At 41.1% G+C, this 25,618-nt stretch overlaps 1 long non-coding RNA gene across 1 annotated transcript in view; it reads left to right on the top strand.

Moving 5' to 3' along the window:
• The window catches only part of LOC133961646 (uncharacterized), a 48,642-nt gene extending 29,021 nt beyond the window's left edge, over window positions 1-19,621 (top strand). Inside the window, exons 3-4 of the long non-coding RNA XR_009922033.1 lie at window positions 19,390-19,448; window positions 19,560-19,621. This is a non-coding gene — a long non-coding RNA (uncharacterized LOC133961646). The remainder of the gene's footprint in view (window positions 1-19,389; window positions 19,449-19,559) is intronic.
• The last annotated feature ends 5,997 nt before the right edge of the window (window positions 19,622-25,618 follow it).

The raw sequence follows: 25,618 nt of genomic DNA on the forward strand, positions 1-25,618 counted from the left end.
TTGTCTGTACTGTCTGCTCTGAGCCATTAAATATTCATGTGGAGATTGATATGTTTGAGACAAAAAATTGATGTGATGACCTCTATGAATCAAATCGAACTGTCTGGCCTCAATGCTGATTTTAAAACGTGTGCGATGCTTTTCTTCGTATTGTGGGAGCCTGGCCTTGCAAGAGTAAACAGTGGGTACACAAACTGGAGAAGAGCATTCAGAAGCGGGGGTTGTGGTGAATATAACTCAGGAGTTTATTTTTAAACTGAGAGGGAAAAGTGAAGGGGGCGCATAAAGGTAACTCAAAAAGCTTCACCGGACTGGCAGTTGGGATCAGGGGCTCCATCGGGCTCTTCCTGATCCAAGAGAGAGAGACAGCAGTTATTCCTCTTCATTAATATAAAAGGCCTCTAACCACTCCTCTGAAGCTCAAGACAGTCTGGCTTCCGTGTCCTCTGGTTGAGGTTTAAGATGGCTCCTGATTGCCTGGTTGATTCAATCCACCTGTGAGAAACAATCAGAGACACCTGGGAGGGGAGGAGTTCCCTATGAGGGTCCTCTGGGGTAGCACCGCCCATCCAACACCACGCCTCTGGATTTCCTTTGTTTGGCTGTACTCAGCCATGTTGGGCACTGCTCACTGGCTGGGCCATCACAGTATATAAAAAACAAACAAACAAGAAAACAGACCCCCTGGCTTCACAGCGTGTGCAGTTTTCTCCACGTACCAGTCGGAGACGATCTTCTTCGGAGGGCGATTTTGATGAGAATCAACTTGTTAATGGTCAATTGATGTTGGGCTTAATGGGAGTATCGATTGAGGTGATTGAGAATGAAACTTTTCCATCCAGCATCGGGACATCAAAGAATCTGTGCAGGTCATGTGTTAAATGCCCATAGTTAGTGCTCTGCTCTCAGCTCCACACGGCCAACCGGAGCACGGGGAGATGAAGGCCGAAGCAAATCCACTTTAACAATTTTGTCTCTAGTCATCTCGGCTGGTTTGTGTGATGCTCATTAAAAAACCATCTGCAATCGAGCCCGGTCCTGCCATTGTAGAAAGGTCTGATCGTTTCTGATGGAACTGCTTTGTAGTCTTTCCCGGTCCAATCAGAGAGACGCGTCCATTTCCTCTGCACTTGTTAGTATGCATGTCTGTAAGTCAATACTAAATAATCTGCTGTGCTCATTTGTGCTTTGCAATTCGGCCAATGGGCTCTTCATTAAGAAGAGCTACCTGGCTGAGTTTGCTCAAATGTGAACAGATGCAGAATAAAGCGATTCCATTTACTCGTATCCTGCGGACACAACTACAGACACACTCCCTTTGATCACTCTAAGACACACACACAACACACTGATTCTGACACCGTCATCGGACATGCCTCCAATACCGCAGGCAGTATGCAAATCTATGTACTGATCGAAATCACTTCTTCTTCTTCTTTTTCTTTGCTCCAAACTGCCACTGGCAAAGAAGAGAGGCAAAGAAGAAGTGATATCCAGTAGTAAAGTGCTAGTCAGAGTTAACTAAAATAATACATTTAATGTCACTTTTCCAAACCCAGGTCAAGCAGAGCACGTAGTCGATGTATAAACAGCAAAAACATAAAAAACATGTGTACAAACAACATGGATGAAAGAACTAAATGAAAGCATGTCAGCAATATCACGATATTTCACCCTGGAAAGTCACGCCGGTAGAACAGCAACATGCAGCGTGTGCAAGACCTCGGTTTGCACTAGAGTTGTCAATTATAACACCAGCAACAGGTCTGAAATGATGGCGATAATCACTTCCACACAAGGTTGGTCGATACAGACGTTAACAAACATTAAAGAAGTAATTTTTTTGAATGCACTGGTATTGGATTGTGTCGCTTTACATGGAAAGTCCGGGTTTCAGACCATTTGTGTTGTCCTTCATTTTGTGCCGGACGTTGCAGTTAAAACATTTCCAATGGTCTCATTCTGCGTCTGCAAGCTCAGATTTGAGTGTCAGATGGAAAAAGCCCGCTAAAGACAATCAACATGTCTTTGGTGAGGGATGAGTGTGCCCGGCAGCCGGAGACATTCATCACTCATCGGACTCTGTTAGGGAAATTTAGGAGCTTAATTTTGTCGATCCAGGCGGTTGATCCAGGCAGTGATTCAACATTGTTATAACAGAGACTGATGTGTCGTCTGTAACTGATGTGCAAGCGGGCGGCCATTCTTCAAGGAGAGGGATGGTCCCGCCTGCAGGAGTTAATGATGTCATGCTGCTGGTTGATCTTTCTCTTTTCTTGTACAATTTCATTGTCAGACTGGTTTAGATGGTTTATAGAGAAACTACATGTCTCAAACTATTTATTGACTTATTGATTTACAGGCTTTATTGTTGATTCATTGTTTGTCATTTACTGAGTAATTATAGGATTTTAGACACAAGCAATTTGAAGACATAAACTGTGTTTGATATACACTTTGTCAGTCAATAATATAGTTAGTTCATATATAATTGGTTAGTTGCAACCTTATTTAAATTAATTATCGAGTAAAATAAAAAAATACTCTAACTCCAATCAAAGAATTTTCTGCTTAACTTTGTTTCTGTATCATTGTAAATGGAATATCTTGTGGTTTCTGACCAAAGGTCCACGAAGCAAGCAGCTTGACAGGGTAACATTGAGCTCTGGGATATTTTTCTGGTAACTATTTATTATTTCCCCCAAAAAATTATATATTTACTTTTTGTCTTACTAAAACCAGAAGATTAGATGGTGTCACAAACATTTCCTGATTACCTTAACCCAAATAACGTCACACTTCACGTATTCTGACCGTAGTTATGTAGACATCCTGATCACAATATAACGTCCTGTTGCAGTTTTCAAAGCATATTGTGAAATTGACATACAGCAGTTACCTCTGCTTGATGTCTCATGTCCTGGATTCCACTGTGATGACATCAATGTTAATGTGAGTCATGTAAAGGCAATATGAATAGAATATTCTATCTGCAACATAACAATATAAATAATGCCATACTAAGAATTAGGTCAATGGTACGAATATTGCTGTCAATGTAAACATTTGACTTTTAGAAATCATCTAAAACGTAACAATAAACAGGATAAATTTGTCTAAATAACAACTAACAGACTGTTTAACAGGACAAAGACTAAAGCTAAATGAAAAATTTGCTGAAAAATGTTAAACTAGTTTAATGGACAACAAAATATTGTAAGTTACAGAAACTACTTTCCTCAAACGCCTTTTCCAAAGCTGATGTCTGAAACCTCTGTTGAGCTTGTTTTTATTCACCAGCCACATTTGAATCTGTGACAAACAACCTCGCCCGAGTCTGCCCTGGAAAGCTCTGGCTGGGTGAAACTACTTCTGGTTGAACACTGATCTCCTCGGACAATGCGACGGCAGTCTCCAGACGAAAAGAAGAAAGACCCGCCTCGCAAATCCACTCTGACATTGCCAACGGCTTAAGATAAGAACATGGTTGATTTTCATATAGCTCCTCTAATTGTACCTAGATATCCATTTTAATAGGCTACTTACTGTGCAGCTGGTTCGGCGGCCTGCCTGCGCCGCTGCCTGCTTTGGTTCTGAATGGGCCGCAGCCGCTGCCAGTGGAGACAGCTGGCTGTTTAGTGCGCTTTCCAGAGATGTCAGAGGAATCCTTTTCTAATCCGCCGGTCCCCTGCTGGGAGCCTGTTGTTGGAGCCGCATCACACAGAACATATGACACCATTGATAAGAGGGTCTCCATACGACTCAGGCAAATTAAAAAAGGATCACTTCGGGTTATTAGCCGACTGTTTTGCAGGATAATATCGCTATCAATACCCCACTTATTCAGAGATCATTTTGTGACGAAGAGTGTGTCTTGTCACCCCCGTTTTCCCTCATGAACCGAGTGGTGCATTTCATGAAGTGTCCAGGACAGACAGCGCTTGGATTGGATGCTTTATATTCCTCATCCCAGTGCGGATGAAGTATGTCATTCAGAGGTGTGAATTGAGTCAGATCTCAGGGGGATTGCAGTTGGATTGCCAGCCGACCAGAAGAAAGAGGAGGCTTTCCACATGACTCCCCATGAAGCGGCTTCAGACGGCAGAGAAATGGTCTTGTTTTCACCGATGTGATGCTGAACTGCACAGCTGTCCAACAATGGCCTTTTATATTAGATAATCATGTGCAGTATCTGAGCGCAATTGCCCATCGGTGACCTTTTGTTTGGCTTTATTTAAATTTGCTGGTTTATATTAGCGTCGGGATCAGATAAAGCCGTACAGTGGAAAAGTCTGGGAGCCTCGTGCTAATTGCTCTGCGGTTAGATAAGCATCTCGGAAAAGCAGACGGATGAATTATGAGCGCACTCAGATTTTATTACCAGTGCATTGAAACTTTGAACACTGGGCGGTCCGACCCGGGAAATAACTGTTTTATATTTTGGGCTAAACAGACCCCTGCCTGCTGCATAAAGAGCCGCACACACACATTAAAAAAAATCTGCACGCACACTTACAGTAAATACAAAGTGGGTGGTAGAATAGGATTTTCACCTGGCAAGCAGCAGCATCAATCTCCCTGGAAAAAAAGAAGAATGAGAGCCATTGAGATGAGAGCGATGATTTTAATTCACTAGTGGGGTCGTGGAAGAGGACATAACATGTTTGATATTCCCAATAATAATCAGGAGAAAAAAACGCCATGAGCTTTTTTTTATTCTGAAATGCCGGCGGGGACAAAGGAAGCAGCTCAGTCTGTAAGTCATGTAACGCACGATATAAGACGTCCTCTCTACCTCTCGGGTAAGAATGAGGTCTTCACAATAAGAGAGCATAAATGTCAGGCGCAGAATAACAGACCCTGTGCATTCATTTCACCCCTGGAAATGTCTGGTGCAGTTTAAAATAAAATAAAGCATTTTATTACACATCAGTTGTTTTTTAATACATCTCAAACGACAGTGTCAAACAGCAGAAAAGCAGTTTGTTGCGTTTGCACCAAGGAGATCCCTACGCACCAAGAGGATAGAAATGGCCCTGTGTGTTCAGAGGGGGGTTCAGCACAGTCTGATTGATTTGGCTGTAATAGTGACAACAAGCCTCCCCTGTGTTTCACTCCGCATAATTCTTTGATTAATGCCGTGCATCCCAAAATCACTCCACTGCAACATGAAATCGAATTAAATCACCTGGATACAATCTGTAATTGATTGGAAATGTCAAAAAAGGAGGGGCAATACCATTAATAACGCTGAGGATTTCTGTCCTTAAAAAGAAAGTGGATTAAGTGATTTCTTTTTATATTGAGTTTTATTTGGCCCATAATGCATTTCATCATGCTGCTAGGTGGGATCAGGAGGTGTCACATGTGAAGTATCAGAGCGGGATATCACCTCGCCTCTCCTCGTCTGTAGATCACGTTGACAGACGCCCGTGTCCCCGCTCCCTACAGGCCAAATTCAGACGTATGTTTCATTGTTGTTGCTCGCTGTGTACCAAATCAGTGGCCGCAGATCACTAAAGCATTAAATGAAAGCACTGTACTCCTCTATCCACTTCACAGTGTATGACTTTGTTTCAAATCAATACTGTAAATTATTGAAGGCGTGGGACGGGGATATGACAAATGATATTCATTGAAGGTGGTCGTGGTCCCCTGAGCTGTCAATACAGCGGCACATGTTCTCCTAGTCCACCTCTTGGTGAACCTGCTGCAGGTAGGAAATTCCTACTTTGTCAGATGGTGTGTTTCCTGAATAACCTTTACAGATTTTCATAATTCCTCTCTTTTGTAAGAGCGTACTGTCTCAGTGATTGATCCTCTTGAATCTGCCTCTTCCCACCTCTCTATGATAAGCTGTCAATGCCCTGTAACGCATAAAACATCAGTAGCCTAAAGGTATATCTGTCTGTAGAGCTAGGTGGTACTTTTTACAGTTGCTTAACAACTGTAGGTTCAGTGGGGGGGGACCACCTACAGAGCAGAATGATGCAAATCCAGATTCCATGGAGGATAAAGACTTTGTGATAAAAACATATTCTGACGCAGGTATTTTAAATTGACACCTACAAAGAGTGACAGACAAACTTTGAATTTTGCAAGGGTTGATAAGAGGGTTATACAAAACAAGCATTAAAAACAAATGTATAAAACATGTTTTTCATTATTGCTAAGGGTATTATGAAGAAGTGAGAGTGCGTCAATATTATCTAACCATAGTGTCTATCTATTCCTTTAATCAGGAGAGAACATTTTAAAACAATTTTATATTTAAAATTCACATTATTCTTTTCCTGTCAAACATCTAATGCAAATTAACCAATGCATACAGACCCAAAGTGCCCTGACAGGCCTTCATTTGTTCTCTGTAGCACTAAACATAGTCTCAATGGTAGGATTCATATTTTATTATATTTTACACATATGTACTTCATAAAAAAAAATTCTAATATGAAAGTAGCTACATTTTCTCAGGATCATGTGTCATGTGAGTTAGTTGAATTCAGTAACCATGATTCTGACACCCTCCTCCCCGTCATCCAGTCATATAATGTTCTTTTTTATCAAAGATAATTTGTGCAAATGTGGAATCATTACAAATCATCATGTCCGAGGCTCGTTGGACATCACCACCTTCTGAGTGTGCTGACCTAACAGTTTTAAGAAAATATGCAAGGTAAACAGGCGCAATACATTCTGGGCTGTATGGGTACAACCAGCTCCTCCACTCATGTGACAGCCATTATTATTCTATCTGTCAGTATTACACACACAAGTGAGCAGATGATGCCTTATAAGTAGTAGTATCCTAATAGAGCCATCAATATCCACATCCATGGCCTCGTTCAGTCCATCACACCTTGTTCCACCGCTGGTGTGTGTTGGCGAGAGGGAGGTTTATGAATAAATCGACAGAGTGTGCGATCCTCGAGCATGTCCTGCAGGAAATGGGTGACAACGCATCAGAACCTAGATGGGGCTTTGTGGGATGGGGCATGGCGCCCCATCCCACAAAGCCCCATCATGTTCACCCACAATATTTGCTCTGACGCATTTTTCTTGATACCATGCAACAAACATATATATATATAATAAACATATTATACTTGAGATCTTGTGCACTCACAGATCAGCTTATAGTTTTATAATTTAATTATACTCATTTACTTTTCTTGTTCTGATTTGAAATGAAATTTAAACTTTTCAAAGAGACGCAAATAAATGTAGTAGTTTGAAAATCGAATTCTTATTGTGGCTCTGTCTCCAAACAGTATTGCTTTAAGTATTGCAAAGGGACGCAGATATGTGAGTGAACGACAAGATCAATAACAAGTCATCATCTCTTTTCATTTTCCTTTCTTTTCCTTGTAGCTGAATTTCATTATGTATTCATCATCTCCTGCAGCGAGCCCAGCCATCAAAAGGCTCTTGCCACATGGCATTATACACATTATTTACTCTCAAGCTTTTTTTTTTCACACTCGTGCCTCCATCTCACACCCTTTCTTGTCTTTGCCCACTGACATGTGCAAGAGGAGCTTATTTCGTGGCTTTTCTCTTCCCCCATCTTGTGTAAATCCTGGCAGACAGTTATATGGCCCTAAGACGTCTGGGCATAGAGTCCATATAGAGAGAGAGAGGGCTGATGTCTATACCCAGCTGACCGACAGATGAGCAATGAAAAAGCGGCTGAAAAGAATGGGAGACGTCTGAAATGTGTGAGGGGTGCCATTCTCCTCCGCACGCCTGCAGCCAAGTTCAATTCAGGACACAGAGAAGAAAAGGACGAGTGCAGAGACTAAAGAAAGACAAATATTGTCAACCGGTCCTCCTGCCAAAATGTGGGATGAATGCTTTTTATCATCCTTTAGAAAGGGGCTGTTGTTAGAGAAATGGTCACATTGGTTTAAGTATAAGTTTGATACAAATATACACACTCATGCCAAGAGTTACATGAGAGGGTTCATACTTCAAAAGTTTATGTAATGAAAATGTAGTTTTGTTTTTTTGCTTAATGTCAAGAAATGCAGGTGGTAGCACAATGCTAGCATGGCTCTGTCCAATGGTAGAGCGCATTGACTTTATGTAAAGAGTCTCCACTTCCTCCCACTAATCAGAAATTAATCACAAATACATAAGATGTAAATGATGCCATCATGTGCATAGATTCTGCATTGTAGTGACAGGGAAGAGGAGCCGCACCGTCGAGGTCCCGACGACATATGCGCTCACTTATCAGAGTACGTCTCAGCCGTCATTCATGAATAGTTTTTATTCCATAATATAAAATATAACCAAACTTGCCAGAAAAATGAGCTCTTGAATGTACGTCGGTGTCATAAGAACTACCTAAAAGGACAGAAACCATCTTTGAGGAAATTTAAATTGACATGTACTTTGACTTTTTATTTTTGTTCACGCCCCATCCACCTACACAGTGGAGGCAAAGTTTATGACTTGTACTGCATACAGCCAGCAGGTGACGATGGATAGGTTTGGCTTCACTTTTGGGGAACTGTCATATTGTCCGTCTTTATATATAATATATGATATAGTTCGCAAAATGGTATGGAGAGGGGCCTGTGTCTGAAACAATACAGAAATGGGAGGAACCATAAATAAGTTTATGTAGACATCGTATTGTCATCACTTCTGTCGAGCATCTGGTGTTTATCAAGATAAGAGCTGCATGCTTTTGTATACTCTGTACAACTAGACTTTATAGTACCCCCAATAAATCAAATCCAAAAATGTTTTGGATTTGATATTAATCTCATCATATGAGATATTTAGTGTCAGACAGCTTGTAGATGATAATACTGAAAGAAGAGATAGATTAAGTCACCACTGTTAAGAGCTCCCCCCAGTCTTTATGCTAAGGTAATTGCTAATGAATTGCTCGATTTACCATACAAACACGAGAACTGTATAAATCTCCTCAAATAATCTCCCAAAATGTCAAACTATCTCAGTAATGCATCGTTTTTTCCAGGGAGGAAGCCGAACAAAGATGTGACATTTCCCTCCAGTGGTAATTTGGACTCAACGTTGGACTCTATTAATGCCATGAAATGCAGCTATAAACTGAATGAATTATTAATATTGTCCAAACATGATTTTTACCACACCAGCAGGGTTTAAAAAAAAGATTTGCATGGTTTAAGATTCTCATTCAGCGACTTTCTTTGGCTCAATGTACGCTGGCTGAAAGCTTTGGGCTAAAACATGCGTCTCATCACATGTAAAAACGAGCACAAGATAAGGACCAATCCCAACGAAGGCTGTGGTTGGATGATGTCAAAAGTCCAAGTCTGTGGTGTTATCATTATTTATTCCATACATGTAACTGTGTGTCTACATTAATTGTACATGTGATCTTGTCTGTGTAAGTCTATAACACTGAAGAGCAACAAAACCATTGTGCGATGCAGTATGTGTGTGTTTTGCCTTAGAGGGAATTCATCTACAGCAGATCTGTAACTAATTTAAAAGCATGTCCTCTTCAATGAGTGCGACGGGGGGGCACAGTGTTTACATAAATATTTCCTTTTGAAGTTTATTAGCTTTTTAACTGGCTTAATTTCTTTGATGCCTTATATAGGCTCATTGTGAGGGCAAACGATCGTAGCTGCTTTCCCCATAGCCATTGTTTAAGTATGTTTTTTTTTTTGTTTTCATTGAACAGCAGAAGATATATAACACATTTCCTTTAGCAGCAGCATTTGGAAGAATGTCAAGGCTAGTCAACTGCATTGTTTTGTTCACATATTATATTTCCCACGCGACTCTGATTTGACAATGTGGTATTTATGTTGGATGACATCCAGTGAGAGATCCAGGATTGTTCTATTAACACAATGAGCTGTGTTGGTGCTCTACTGACTCCCTTCATGTCTGTGCAGTTCTTAACAGTTCGTCTGCAGCTGTGTCAGAAACAGCATGAAACTCAGCTGAAGTGTGCAGATAAAAAAAAAAATGTCAGTGAGCATTGAATCTTTTTGACTATATTAGAGATTCACCATCAATATTTCATTTCTATTAAGAAACGGAGGAGCTACAGGAATAATTAAAAATTGTTATCTGTTTTGTCTCAGTGGTCATGAAGGACTCTTATTGTGAAGACAGTGAACACGTGGATTAGACAACATGGATGACACAGTCATGCTTGCGGATCATTTATTAACCTAATCAATTTAAAGTTTAAGGTCGTGTTCAACACGGAGAAAACTGCAGAAGGTCTCCAGGGCATTTAGTTCTACAGAGCATATATGGATCTTAGATTAGCATCAACAGTTGGCTCATGTCCAAATATGAAGTCACGTGACTCCGCTGCTGTGTTCTTTGATCTTAATGTCAGACAGGACATTCTCAGACCCCCCCTGCTGATTTCACACGGTAAAAACATTAGATTCAATTTGGTTTTGTAAATGATGCACTGCTACCGTGGCTCCCATTCAAGTCGGCCTTCGTTTTAATTACCGTTAATTACATTTTGCATAAAGCTTTTTAGCAAACGGCTCCTGAAGCGCCTGTTATAATTATACATGTAAATGAATGGTAAGCTGATAAAGGATTGTGAGTGTGTGAGTGTGTGAGTGCTGAAGAGAGAAAGAAGAAAGGGTCTGCTTTAAAAAAAAAAGATCTGATATTTGAAAGTCAAATGAGAAAAAAGGAGCTAAAGGAATGAATGTGGCGGCTCAGGAATGTGGCGCAACAGTAAAAAACTGTGTGTTTGTTTCTCTCTTTGTTGAGGTTGGGTTTGGTCACATCTCGTGAAATCGAATATGTGTCAGTGTCAGTGAAAATTGTTGGAAGACAAGTGTGAATGCCAAACAGTCAGAGAGATGGTGAGCCGTGTGTTTTAGCTACCACGGTGAGTTATTTATATTTTTTGTTTTTGATTTTATCTCGACTATGAAATGCTGCCAACAGTTTGTATTGGATATTTGGAACATGCCAAGCATAACAATGAAGTTGCTGAAAAATATACCTCATAATTCCCCACAAACCATTCAATATCTACATCCCTGGGCCCCACAGGCTCATCCAAACTTTCCACTATCGACCAAACCCCGCATTTCCATCTCATCCTCCACATTGTGTCTAGAATCTCTTGCTTCCTCTATTCATCAACACGCTCTTTGGCAAGCGGCGGCATTTGGCTTCATATTATGAAGTGGAAACAAACCTGAGATGTCTCCATCACCGGCCAATCAGCAGCGCTAATAGGAGATAGCCCTTCACGCGTGTTGTCATTGGCCATGAGTCTACGCCAAACACTGTAGTTAAAAGGTGACACTAAATAAATTGGGCTCCAGTGAGATAACTGCGGCTGAAAACTCAAATCACATTTGATGGCAGTCATTAGCTCTGCTCGTCGGCCAAATACATCATGCTGTCACAATTTTGGCCCACGCAACCTATTTAACGCCATTAGTGACGAGCATTTGAAGGCAGCAAATTAGACTTGTCCGGCTCATTCTGCGTTAGTGTTTTCAAAATGTTGGCTTTGACATGGATTGCGAACTATGGGCGCGGTATATCTTAAGCTTTTGTCATTGATTAATTGAAGTTAATCATAGCTTGTGTACAATATAAAAAAAAGGAGCACTTACTGCCTCTAACATCGCAGTTATTTTGAAGCAGAGGCATCGATTAGTGCTCTTCTTTAAATGCAGTGCTAACAGGTTATTCCCCCCCCCATGCCCCGTGCGTCCCTAAAGAGGTGACATTTCAAATGTGTCTGAATTTCTGAATCTTAACAGCAGTGTCTGACATTCACAACAATCTGGGCGATTCCTCGAGGTCCTCCCCTGATTGTCGCTCAGCAGGTATGCGCCTGGACCTCTCCGACATGGCTGATGAACCAGGACAGATCTGACAGTGGGAAGCCGACGTCACCCCCTGACCCTCTTTGGCCCCTTGTCCGTCCCCATGTCACCGTTTGTGATGCCATGGTGACAGCAACAGTCAGGGGAGGAGCCTTTGACCTTTGCTTAACTAATGGATCCTTCATCATTCCCCTGTGCCACTAGCATGAACCCAGTGTTTATTGCTCTTTATTTTAGATTAAATTCACAGCAGTGGCCATCCATCATGGTCGCCCGTGACCTTTACTTGAGGTGATGCCTCAGCCCTGGAAAGAAGGCAGTGTGCAGCTCAGCACTCTAGAAAAAACAGTTTCATTTAACTATACTACGAATAAATCAAACAAAGTTCCATCAACTTTGTACAAAGTTTCTGGCAAAGGTTAAACTTACAGTATGTAACTTTGGTCACTCAGGGTCTCTCAATCACAACAATCACAGAAGACTTAGTTTAATGATTTTGTGAAGCAGCGTGGGATCAAGGGAGTTCTTGTTCTCACCACATCAACACACCTCATCGGAAATCATGAAAACAAATGAGGTGATGTATAAAAGTTGTATTTACATTACTAAGAATAATAATGATCCGTCGCAAATGACCAATACAAACAGTGAAAGGAAGAAACAGCCGACTGGCTAACTGGCTAAATTTTTGTTCGTCATATATTGTTTGCCCCCCACATTGTAAGTAGACAAGTCATCAAAATATATAACATAGGTCGTTCAATGACATTTTAATGAATAATTATTACACCATATCTTTAAATTAAGTACTATCCTTATTTTTCTCTTTGTTACAAAATTACCATCGATTGAATTTGCACTTACTAATAATAACTTATTATAGTACATGTACAGTCTCATCAGGTCACAGGTAATAAACCTAAACCAAGTATTCATTACAAGCAATGCTTTTATTTCTATACGAGAGAGTTAAGAATAAACTCAGTTGTGTCAAACCTTGCTGGCTAATATGTTTTACATTTAAAATTTAATTTAACATGTGTTATAACATTGTAGGTAAGATTTGATTACTGTACACAAGCAGCAGTGATTCCACCCAGATAGAGAGGTAGATACAGGCGAGGCACAGGAACCACAGTGAAGAGGTCACTTCAAGCATGTCAACTGCAGCTGTATGTTTTTGACCTGAGTGATGCTCTAAATAACTGGGATGCTGATCCCTGCTGTACTCTGACTTCCCTGCTGAATAAGACGGTGTCCCTGACTCTGTGTAGATTATTCTCCTCAATTCCCCTGGATCTACTGTGATAAAACATCAGCTATGAGCGAAGTCCCCCAGTGGCTGATGGGACGTGCCCTCTAGGCTTTCTGAGGAAAAGTGAGTGCACACATCTCCTCGCTCTTTCTTTCACTTAGACCTTCATATGTTTCTTACTGTCCATCTGCTGTCCATCCATTTCCATCATCCATTTTCTCTATCCTGGTTATAGTTTGTCATGTTTTATGTAGCAATCTGAAGATCAGGACCAGGAATCAAACAAATCCCTAAGGGTTGTCTTACAGTGATGCAATCTACTGTAATTGTGAGCGGTGCATTTTATTTGCACCGATCTCCACAAGCGTTACATGATGGTTTTGACCTGGCTTTTCATCTTAATGCAAAATTTGATTTAATTTTGGATAAAGATGAAAAGCCAAGTCACATATTTCCCTTTTTGCAAATTGTCAGAGTTGGGATCTCATTTTTTTTTTCTACTGGAGGCATTTAGTTAAATTTTTAGCCTCTGCACATGTACATTGTGAAAACTCCGCCTTCTCTGAAGCACGGTGCTCTAATGGCACCTTTTTTGTAAAATGGATCTCAAAGAAAAACAGCAAATTACATTATACATTTTGAGTGGTCTAATGTTGAAGTGGCGCTTGCAATTATACCAGTGTGATGCAGTGATTTCATCTATGCAGCCCACTCTACAGTGCTTTTCGGGGGTGGTGAGATGTCGTTATCTCCGCAAATGGAAAATGTACAATGCAAAACAAAATAATGACAGAGCACTGTGCTTTTAACTCAGTCACCAGCTTGGTTGTGGGAAATCCAGTGGTTTCTAATAAAATCCCCTCAGGCTGCACTGAGCGCCACTGGTGTTCTGTCTGACCATCTTTGAAAAAGTAATGCAACACAAATGGGAAGTGCCTGCTTTGCCTTCTGATGAATTAGCAGCACAGAGAGATGCTTTATATTGCAAAAGCAACTAGAGGAAGGATCTTTTTTTTCATAATAACAGCTGTCATGTGGAACAGTGTGTAGTTGTGAATGTTCATGACTTCAGAGGGAAGAACCTGCGATCCTTTTATCAGATTTTGGACCCTTCTGTCTGTCACATTTAATACAACCAGCAGAACGACAAGCAAACAGGTTGATGACCCATCTTCTGCAAACAGGAGCTGAAATGATCACACTTCAACTTCAGTTGTTCTGGCGATATTTTCATCGTATACCAGATATGAATTTGTCCATAAACATGCAAAACATGTTTTTTCCTCCCCTGTCTTTATTCAATAATGTGGTCTTTCAGTTTGAGAGCAGAACTTACTGATTTTCAGATGTTCTTATTCTTTTTGCTCGAAACCCCAACTTACACTCAAATATCCCCCGCTTGTGCTTAGATTTGCTCTGCTTGTGCTCAAACTGTCCACCTGCGCTCCATCTTCAGCTCTTCTCGTGCTCACGCAGTTTCTGTGTGTATGTGAAACATCTGATGTCAAATTTGTCCTCTGTTCTTTTTTTACTTCTGAGTAAGTGTGTTTAAACTCCTAAACCAAGAGAATGCCAGGTGTAGTCTTAAACAAATGCAATTATCCCACCCTAAGCACAAGCAGGTGCTGTTTGAGTGCGACCGCAGGCTTGAGTGAAAGCATTTTAGAATGTGAAAATCAATAAGTCCTGGTCTCAAACTGAGAGACCAAGCTTTTGAGTGAAGTGAAGATTAAAATCATAAAAACGCCGCCTGAAATATGATTAATTGAAGAAAATATTGTATCTGCAGGTGCCATGCATTCACACATTTTTTTCATTGCAATTCAATACTTTATTGAAGCATCTGAAACCAATTAACTGGAAACAATGGGTGAGTGCTGTGTGTATGTTTTAATGCAAACACAGTGCACTTGTTAGGCAGTTTGGTTGTGGGAGTATCTTCAGATTTGCCTCATTTTTATAAACTTGAAGCTGCAGACAGAGAACTGCAGGCGTTGAATCCACATCAGCAGCCTAAGGAAGAGGATGGAAAAGATGACTGATAATGACTCATGTCTCTGCTCCTCAACGATTTCATGTCAGAGTTATTATTTAATTGACATTTTAGATTAGTTTCCAGAGAAAGATTATTGAGTTGTAATACTGTGGTGACTCAGCTCCTGCTGCAACTCTTAAAAAGGATAAAAGACAATAAAAAATGGATGTAACTTCAACCTAAGTCCTTCATAAAACTCTGCAGTCACACACTCAGCTTGGGAACAGTTGTTGTTATCATGACGCACAGGCCGGGTATTCACACCAATTTGGCCAAACAGATGAGGCCCCAGCTTCCCTCAGATTCATTGGTGTCACTTTGGTGCTTACAAGTCTCGTCATCATCGTAATGTTGAACACTGTTATTGCCATTTTGTGCAGGCTTAGAAGTGAGTCTGGTTATGTGCATGTTTATGGCTCGATGTTTTATGTTTTGCTTTATGATGCAAACAGAAGTCCGTGATTGGTGAAGTTTGTGGGAAACTATCATGTGCATTATTTGTTAAGATTATTGCCTATTATATTGTACTATTGTAAGGTGTAATTGTTTTCATTAGCATATTTGAAACGAACATAATAAAAATTTACCAATTTTTACCCAGATACAAATACTGTTTCCGAGCTTGGCCTGCGTTCGACCTCGGTTCTAACTGTTTTTGTAAAGAAATTTTTTTGGTCATTGAATGTATTTGTACATCCATTGGCCGTGACTGACAGCTGCACTATTGTCTACCTTCGTCTTTTATTCCATATTGTGAAGTGAAATGGGTTCATGCTCAAGTTTGAATTTGGGTTAGCATGGCTAAGTGACATTCCACAGTTAATATTGAAATATTCTAGTAAACTAACGGGCCATCCCACCACCAAATGTCACAAAGAAAATTACAATGTAATTATGGTTTCTGTGGGAATAGAATTAAAACACAATATTTGGTTCATCTTTGGATTAAGAAAAATCGGTTGGAAGGAAGCAACCTGCCCCACAATATCAATTTCACATATGTCAACAAATCGTTGTTTTCCATTAACTCAGTGACACATATTTTAACTCTGTTTAATAGAATTCAATATGAGACATGAAACAACAAACACCACAAGCTCAAATACGTTCATAATATCAATTCCTTACAGACACTATGTCAACAACTGAACATTATGAAGTCATACAAACATGCAGTAAGTGATTTTAATACTGTTGTATTGGATTACACTAAAATCCTTGAGGGCAGTTTAAATACTGATAACTGAAAGTGTTATTTCAGTTCATTGCAGAAATTTTCAATAGTACTCAAATATGAGGTACTGTGCATAAAACTCACTGAATGTTGATTGTTGTTGTTATTATATTTATGTGGTATCTTGAGTTTTTCATTCATTCAGCTCCTTTTCATGAAGCGCATTTCTACAAAATATACAGAAAGTCCGAGAGTGTTTTCAAATAGACCCGCTAAAGGCTAAATATTCAATAGATGTTTTTCATTGCCTAATGTGCCTTTTACCACTAATTTGCTATTCATTTTAAGAGCATGTTTAAATTGCTTTATATTAACAAGCCCAGAGGTCAGTGGCTTCAAGGTCAGATTTATTGTTGAAAATTGAAACTAATGAATATGCGAAAGAGAGTAAAAGGCTTCTGCACTATGTGTCCTTTTATGAGCTGCAGAACCCCGTATTTAACAAGGGTGAATGCAATATGCTTGAATTCATTATTTAGGATAGGCCGATATCCGCTTCAGTCACTTTCTGGATAACTGAAAAAAAAAAGTACTATATTATTTAATTTTTTTTCGTGTTCTACATACATATAAAATCACTCCCCGGATCTTATTTACATTTTAGTTCGAGGGAGAAGCCTCTTTAAATACAGTGACCCTGAAATCCTGCATGTTTGATTCTGCTGTCCTGTCTATTTAAAACTGGCTGAGGGAAGCTGCTGAACAACAACTTAAAATTCAGTGGATATAAATATGATTCTCCAAGTGTCTGCTGTCATTGTTGATGCGCTGGTAAAAAGACATCAGAGCAGGTCTGATAAGCCCCACGCTGGCACAAAGACCCCCGAAGCCTGGAGATAGGGCTGTCAGACCCTCCTTTGGCCTAATCTCCCCGAGCGTGGAGCTGGCGTGTCTGTGCGTATGATATGGAGCGATAGCTGTCCGCTCTTATCTGACAGAGCTCCGTCCGCTGGGAGAGATTTGGCTGCTCTGGGAAATGGAGGCGGCACGGTGGAGCTGACCATAACTCTCCGTATGGTATATTCTGGTGACTCCCATGGCTCAACAGCACAAGAACACACACCCTCTCACATACACACACACATTGGCATAAACACATCACAAACAGTACACACAGCAACAAATATACTACTGGGTGGTAAAGCCAGCTGGTCATGTATGTTCTTTGTCCTCTGTGTTGTATCTTGCTCCTCCATCAGCACTTTGTGCTGTCTTACCATAATGGACTCGCCTGGGATTTAAACGTCAGGTCAGGGCCCTGCTCCCAGACTCATCAGGATACAGGATATTGAAACGGATAAATGAAAAAGGGCTGAAGGATAGAAGGACATGTAGGCTTGAGATTGGCTTAGAAACAAGGTCCAGGCGTACAAATGCAATATTCCAGTTTGACACATGGATATATGTGCTTTGACTGATTGGGAGCTCAGCTGTGAGGTACAGAATGAGTGATCTTATCTGGTACATATTGTTCTGCTGTGTTATATAGGTGCAAGAATGTGAAATAGATCTCAACAGTGTAATAGACTTAGTGTTCCATCCCAGAAGAAAGGACATTGTTGTAGTGTAGGAGGGAAATAAATTCACTGCACTCCTTTTTTAAAGATCGGTTCACCTCTACCAGTTGACATCAGTAAATTATATTTAGAGTACACATATTCTTGGAGACTGTTATCTGTAGTTTATAAAGATGGACAACATGACTGCTCCAAGTATGAAGCCAAAGTGTCTCAGTCGTCCCTCTAGTGGCTGGTTGATTCCTCCATGTTAGCAAATGGGACATAGATGAAGTTAAATTACAGATGAGATACAGTTGTCTCAAAGATGGGTTCCGTCACGTTAGGTAGCTCTTATCACATGTATGTCAACAGGCTGATTTCTCTGGTAACGTTGGTTTTCATTAGTCATTTGATGCTGCGTGAAACGTCATGATTGACAGCTGAGACTGACTCATGATTGGTCGAGCACCTCTACCTGCAGGACCTCGATTCAGTGGCTGCATCCCCCGATCATTACTGAGTAGAGGCTGGCTTCAAATGCACAAGATGGAAGTGTTTGTATCCGGGAGATTTTGGCTTAATTTCTAGACAGTAGAGATGTGTCGTTCATCTTTATAAACAGTCTATTGTTTTAAATAATGACCAAATTAGAAAAGAAGGAAGAATTCGTCTTTATTATCAATGTCCAAGAGAAACGCTGGACTGTAATAACAAGTACACACAAATTTATTTTTGAATTATTTCAGTTTTAATTGATTTTGCCTTAATTCTCCACATCGTTTTATTTGCTTTACAACCTAGTACCCTGCAACAGGAACAAAAGAGAGCTGTGTTTGTTGAACTGTTTCATCTGCCACAAGTAATGAATCCAGAAAGGTCAAATGGGAATTGCAATAACTGTTCAGCAGCCCAGCTACTGAAAGAATCAAAGCACATATACACTGTCTCCTTTTTGTATTCCAACATTTTATGCTGGCTGTAAAAACCTTGCAATAACACCTAAATGTTGTTTCTCCCATGATGCACTATAAATCATATCCGTTTTTCTAAAAGTGATATGGATTTAGATGTTGAATAGCACTGGGAGAGAAAGGCGCACTACATGAAGCTGTTGTGTTTACGTGACAGTAGTCTTGCAGTTAAGTCAGCCCTATTGTTCTTGGCTCCGTGCTGGTTCCCAAAAGAATGTTTGTAGTCAAGACTTATTATTATTTCTGCTTCCTGTTCCCTGCAGCTCAGTGCTCCTCTTGACAGAGAACTTGGGGGGGGGGGGGGGGGGGCGAGCGAGGGCACTGAATAATTTGTATGCTAAGCATGTTTTCATGAGGAACATGAGAAACTCGCACATATCTGATCTGGCGCGGGGCCAGAACCCTGAGCAGCCTCAGGACAGAATACATAGAGAGAGTGGGGGGGAAGAAACAGAGACACTAAAAGGTCTGAGTGATTTCTCCCTGGATCGTCCACTCCTATATAATGGCAGCTGTATGTTCTTCTCTTGTTACCCTGGTTGACCTGTTGCTATTGTGTTACAGGGAAGAGGATAACTCCTCGCAGGTGGTGGTACCGGGCCATGTACACTGCTTAACCTCAGGTCTGACATCTCTACTGTACAAACAAATTACTTACAGCCTACATTTCATTTAGCACCATTTAATATCCCTGAGCATCATCTCATGATACCACCCTCTCCTCCTCTGTGCAGCCCACTGAACCTGCCGACGAAGGAGAGAGTAAAATGTTTATTCTGCAGCCCACAGCACTGAGATATGTCCCCCTGCAGAGTCTTTAAAGGCAGAATAACATTCTGCTACTGCCTTTTGCTCTTAGCTGAAGTACGACTGTAAATAAACGTAAGATGTACTCTGAAAAAGGAAAAGTGACCAATTTACAGTCAGTATAAAATTTGAAAATTTACCATAGGAGAGTCCCATTTTATTAAGTGTTCACATATAAATGTGTTTATGCACTATTGGCTGGCACCTGGAGAATATTTCTATACAGCTGTACAGAGCAATACATAATGCGTCTGATAGAAACCTTATGTATGTAGATTTATACGTCTTTGACATGTTTGTATTCATGTATTTGGAATATAGCTGTGAAAACCTTAACACAAACCTACAACGCATGTGTTAAGCAGAAACATATTTTTACCGAAATTGTATTGATAAAAGAAACATAATGGAAAAGAATAATTGTTAAGCCCGGCTTAACTATAACACATACAACATTAGTAAACTGCAAACAACTGTAGTGAATTGGCTGAAAAAAACAGTATATATAGACAAATATGTTCTCACATAGATATTGTATATGTAAATGTTAAAAGGCCATAACACTTCTTTGGGTGACAAGTTCTGACTCACTCACTAGCTTTGCTTCATGAGGAAAAACTTTAAAGTAGATTATCATTGAAAACATGAGATGAGCTCTAAAATCCCCCATATGTAATTTATAGTGCCCTGTTTTTACTGAACTGTATCCTGGTCTGGCTCATCAGGCTCTCTGTGTGGAGATGCCACGTGTCTGTGTGGGTTTTCTCCAGGTACTCCAGCTTCTTCCCAAGCTTCGTCTTAAAACATGTAGAATGAGGTTACTTGCTACAGGTTACTGTAGGGAAACGGTCGTTTGTCTCCGTTTGTCCACCCTGGACACGCTGTCCCGCGATCTGTCCGGGGTGTGACCCGAGTTTCGACCAGTGTCAGCTGGGATTAGCTCCAGATCTAGCTCCCCCTCTGCGACCCTCAAAGGATGAGCGCTATAGACAATGGATCCACTTTGTTGTGCCCTCCAAAAGTGTCAGACTCCCGCTGTGCACACTGAGCCTGATGGTTCAAAATGGAATTATCCTCTAACTATAGATTGTAACTGAACAATCAGACTCGAGTCAATACGCTTATTTGGGTGTGCAGAGCCATTAGCAACTCATTTAGCAGGTTTTCAGTTACCTTGTTGGTGGAATCATTTATTTAAACAGCCGAAAGGAAACAATGATCTTATATCGTCATATCACGATTGAATTCCAAAGTCGAGAGCCGATATTGACCTGCTCTATCTCCCCCACTGAAGTTACTGACATATTTATTTTGGAACCCAGAAATCTGGCAGGGGGAAAGTGATCTTACAGAAAGTATGAGAGCATGAGGCCCTAAAAGGGAAGTTCTGTGCATATTGAGCTCTACATGGCAGTTGTAGATATATCTGCAGTTTCACAAGTCTGCATGAAGAACAGACCATCAGCTGTTGCTTACCATTAAACTCCCTCCTAACACTAGTGTTAACCAGGCTGCTGGTGGGAGAACACGCTGCCACCACAGCAGTGACAGTAGTAATTGGGCAGGGATTTCTTCCTCCCAGCCTTGGGCATAAGGGTTGCTATTTATGCTAATAACCTGGGCAATTAGTCCAGTGGAAACACAACTAAAAAGAGCTCATCTTCATTAGCCGCTCAGACGCCCCACCAGCCGACACAGAGTCACAAACACACTGACCGGCAATGCAGCCACGTATCTGATTGGCAGGCAGTCAAGAGATCCTCCAGACTGAGCTCATCCAGGGGGCTCTCTCTCTCTCTCATGATTGTTTCTTCCCCCTTGTCCTGGGGGTGTAATTAGGAGATGGGTCAGCATGGGTCCGGCGGTGCCTGTTGCACCAGTGAGGCACAAATGACCCATCATCCGCTGTGATGTGATAATGACAAGTGTGCTGGAGGAGCAGTGATGACAGGTAGCCAGCAGTCATCATCATCATCATCATCAGCATCATCATCATCACCACACATGAGGTGATAAAGGGACCACAGGGTGGTTTATGCTTTTATCTTCAGGGTCAATGCCCAAATCTGTCGATAAACATTTCAACTGAGGGGCCTTTTATTTTATTTCTCTGTCTTTCTAAAAAGTCTTCACCTGAGCTCCGTCTTATTTTCCGTCATGAATTGTTGCACAACGAGATGTGTCCATTCAGGAACCTGTTTGTTAATTCTCTGTGTGTGGTTCGAACAGACCCCCCCCCCCCCCCCCCCCCCCCCCCCCCCCCTCAATGGGGATTGAGGACTTGACAAAGCTTGTGTGACCCCCCCACTCGCTCCCCAGCTGCTGCTTGCATAGAGCGTAATTGGAAAGTGTTTATGTGCAGTTGACATTTAGATATTTGAACAGGCTTTTCCATAATCCTACAGGGGAAGTGGCGGGGCTCCTTTATTTGCTTGTGACATTTATGCTCAGTGTGCTATAGCACTCGGAGCCGTGTGGTAACATTTTTTACGGCTATATTAATGTGTGTCCTGTTACTGCTCTGTATGGACTGTGCTGATTATAATTGCAGCGTGCCCATGCTGTGGCTTTTATCGTGAGTTCTTTGTTGATGTGGATATTTTGGATTATTTTTTTTATTTTGCAGCTGGGCAAAATATTTGCGGCCCGATATGTTAGGGATTATACATAATTTATCATTTAGTCGTGTTTAATAAAAACATGAAAGATATTGAGTTCTGCAGTCTGTCTTCCGTGACTCTCAGATTTCCAATACTATCTTGAGATTCAGCCGGTGAGAGGAGGACATAGAGGGATCATGAATATTAGGTTCAGACAGAGGACACTCGGCTTACAACCGGAGGCTGTTCCGCTGCCGCCAGTAAGCCCTTCATTTAGATACAGGCCACATCTTGTGCTGTTCAAATAAACCTCTGCTCTCCATCCCACCACCAACTGAACACAAGCCTCACAAGGACTGCTGCTGTATTTTCTGAAGTCAACTACAGGAAGTTTTTTAGCTACTCATGAAACTTGTTATTTTATAATTGTTGCCTTTTTATGAACTTCAACAGCAAATTGGAAAAATCTGGGAGAAAATTGGCATTTTCTATAAAGTATTCTAGATGTCTGTCGCCGGGACGGGTTTCCCACGATGTCAGAGCTACGATTTAGTTGCAGTCACGCTGGAAAAGCCTGTATGTTTATGTGGAGGGACAGGAAACAGAAACAGGCTAAACACTGACCTGTACAGACCAGCGCTCCCGAGTCTGTTCCTCTTACAAACAAGATAGATGAGATCAGAATGAGAATGACGATACATTACCTCAACGCTTTGCACCCTGCAAACAGCTGTGGGTAATGGCAGGGTTTGATATTCCAGCTAACTTGAAGCCCCTATATCTTGATGGTATATATGGTGCGCCGTAGAGAAAGGTCGCACTGACACTGCCTCTGCATGCACTACGCAGTTTTATGTTTATTACGGTTTTTCTTGTTTGTTTGCCCGCTACCGAGCATTTTCCTCGGGAATGTTCAATCCCTGGACAATAAAATGGACGAGCTACAGCTACAGCTCTTTCACAGTTTGTATTCGGAGCAGACAGTGGTCTAACGAGAGGATGTAAACTGATGCAGTCCCTGTTTCATGTTGTATCAGTACACTAACACAATCCAAAGAGAGCTGCGGAGCCATGCTGTTTTTAGGGTGTGTGTCTTGAACTTGATACATCTCTATTTTTTTTTACTCCTTCCAAAACGAATGCTCACGCTGTCTGGACCGAGGTTTTTACAACCACTCTTGCACTCTTGACTACAGAGGCACCAAAGTCAACGGAAATTTAAAGTTCCTTGTAGGATATTTAAAAATGTGTAACTATAGTTTAATTTCCTGAGTGAATAAGCTCTACCAGTCTGTAATTCAAATGTATTTTATGTATTTATCAGTTTTTCTTATAGTACAATCAGTGTTTGATATATAGTGTAAGGGTCCAAAGCACGTGTTGCAAGTGCATTGAGGGCGTGTCCAAATTAACTTTTTGTTAGTTTAATGTCATAAAAACAAAGTTTTCTGTGCCAGGCACGTGTTTCAAAGGGTTATACTTAGTGTCTGGTTTAATCATGGGTGTGTTTTGGGGATAACATGCAATAATTGTCAGTGCCAACTCCAATTCACTTTAAAGGCCAGGTGTGTTTGCACCTCGCCAGACTGCTTTTAAAAGGCAGTAATAGAGAATGCTTCTCTGCAGAGGATACAGTTTCACTTTGCACACAAGGTGTGTGTGTGTGTGTGTGTGTGTGTGTGTGTGTGTGTGTGTGTGTGTGTGTGTGTGTGTGTGTGTGTGTGTGTGTGTGTGTGTGTGTGTGTGTGTGTGTGTGTGTGTGTGTGTGTGTGTGTGTGTGTGTGTGTGTGTGTGTGTGTGTGTGTGTGAGCAAAAGCAAAGTGTATTCATGTTATGAACCCGCTTTTGTGGCTTCATATGACGATGTTGATAACATGTCCTTAAACTAACAGTGGAATAATGGGCCACTGGCGTCAGAACAGGTTTTTCTTGGTCAAACGCACAATCTGTTCTCACTGCATCGATATAACAATGTGCCAACAATGCACCTGACCACACCTCATTTTACGACCTACACACCCATGACCGCTCATATGGGTGCAAGTGCTATTTAAAGCTTGGGTGTTGATGGGAAAATTATAACTGTATCACTCTTTATGCCGCTTAACCTCAGGCATAAGCAACTTGAACAAATTTTAACAAATGAGATAACTTGTTGTAGAACATTTATATATTCTCCCATCTGTTAATATGTCCGTCTTTGTTTCAAAACAGTCTATCAGCCAGGTTCTGATATCTCAATCCACTTCTCCTGCTCAGTTTATGTTATTAAAGTCCTTTATGTCCTTTCCAAGACATTTTATCAACCTTTTTTTTCCAGCGCTTTAAACCCTCAAAATGTTTTACTCAAGGACACAGAAGATAACTCACAGTGTGCCTGATGTTTTTCTTGGTGAAGCATCAGACAGAAGCAGCCTAATATGACATATATGTTCTGTCTCAGCAGAGCAGCAGTGTCACTGATACCATTTGGTGATAGCAGAACTCTTTACAGAGAAATGATCTCAACATTCAAATGAACGTTATAATGACCTCACAGTTTATCAGTCATCATGTCGTCAATTGACCGGGCTGAAGGGGAAAGAAAAAAGAAAGAAAAGTGTTGCATGCAGTTATGGAAAAGGTATCTGCCAAGTTATAAATCATAGCGCAAGTAAATAAAAAGCAAGCTTCTCTGTTTCATTACTTCAGAGTGCATGCCCTCTAATAAATCTGTCAGAAAAAAGTTGCACTTGTACTCAGTGCTCCTCCGCTCCTTCATATGCTTTTTTTTTCTCCTTCTTTTGAGATGATAATCATATTATTTTGGCACCGACCGAAGTGAACGATGCTTCAACTTGAATTCAACCCTCTCCACTTTTAATTAATGATGTTTTCTTCAGTTGTTTTACTGAGTCTCTTCCTTGATTTTTGGGTCACCTCTGCCTTTTTTTTTGCTTGTTCAAAGAAGCCTCCTAAAAGCAACGACTAATTTGTGAATCCATTAAGGTTCCGCTGCCTGAAAATGTGCAGTGTAACCCCTCATCAGCCAATGTCTCTCACCAGAAGCTCTTGATGTTCAGCTACTTTAATTTTTCTCTGGGTTTTCTCCAGCCTGCCTATCTGGACTCTGTCTGTTCCGGCAGCCTCTTCTCGTCTCTCACCCCGCCCCCCGCCCCCCCGTCCCCCTCAAAGCACAGCAGCCAAGTCGCAGCACATATAACAAAGAGCGATGATTGCATAGCGATCCATGGCCCCTACCCAAGAGGTGGAAAACATGAGCCATTCTAAACAGCAACCCCTTCAGCTGCGTGCCGCTGCCATTCCCTGCATTCCCTTGCTGCCTGGGCTGTTCTTCCCAGAAACACTGACCACTAATGATAGTGGAGCAACACCTGAGCATCCTG

The sequence above is a fragment of the Platichthys flesus genome, chromosome 10 (genome assembly GCF_949316205.1).
Source record: "Platichthys flesus chromosome 10, fPlaFle2.1, whole genome shotgun sequence".
Taxonomy (NCBI): Eukaryota; Metazoa; Chordata; class Actinopteri; order Pleuronectiformes; family Pleuronectidae; genus Platichthys; species Platichthys flesus.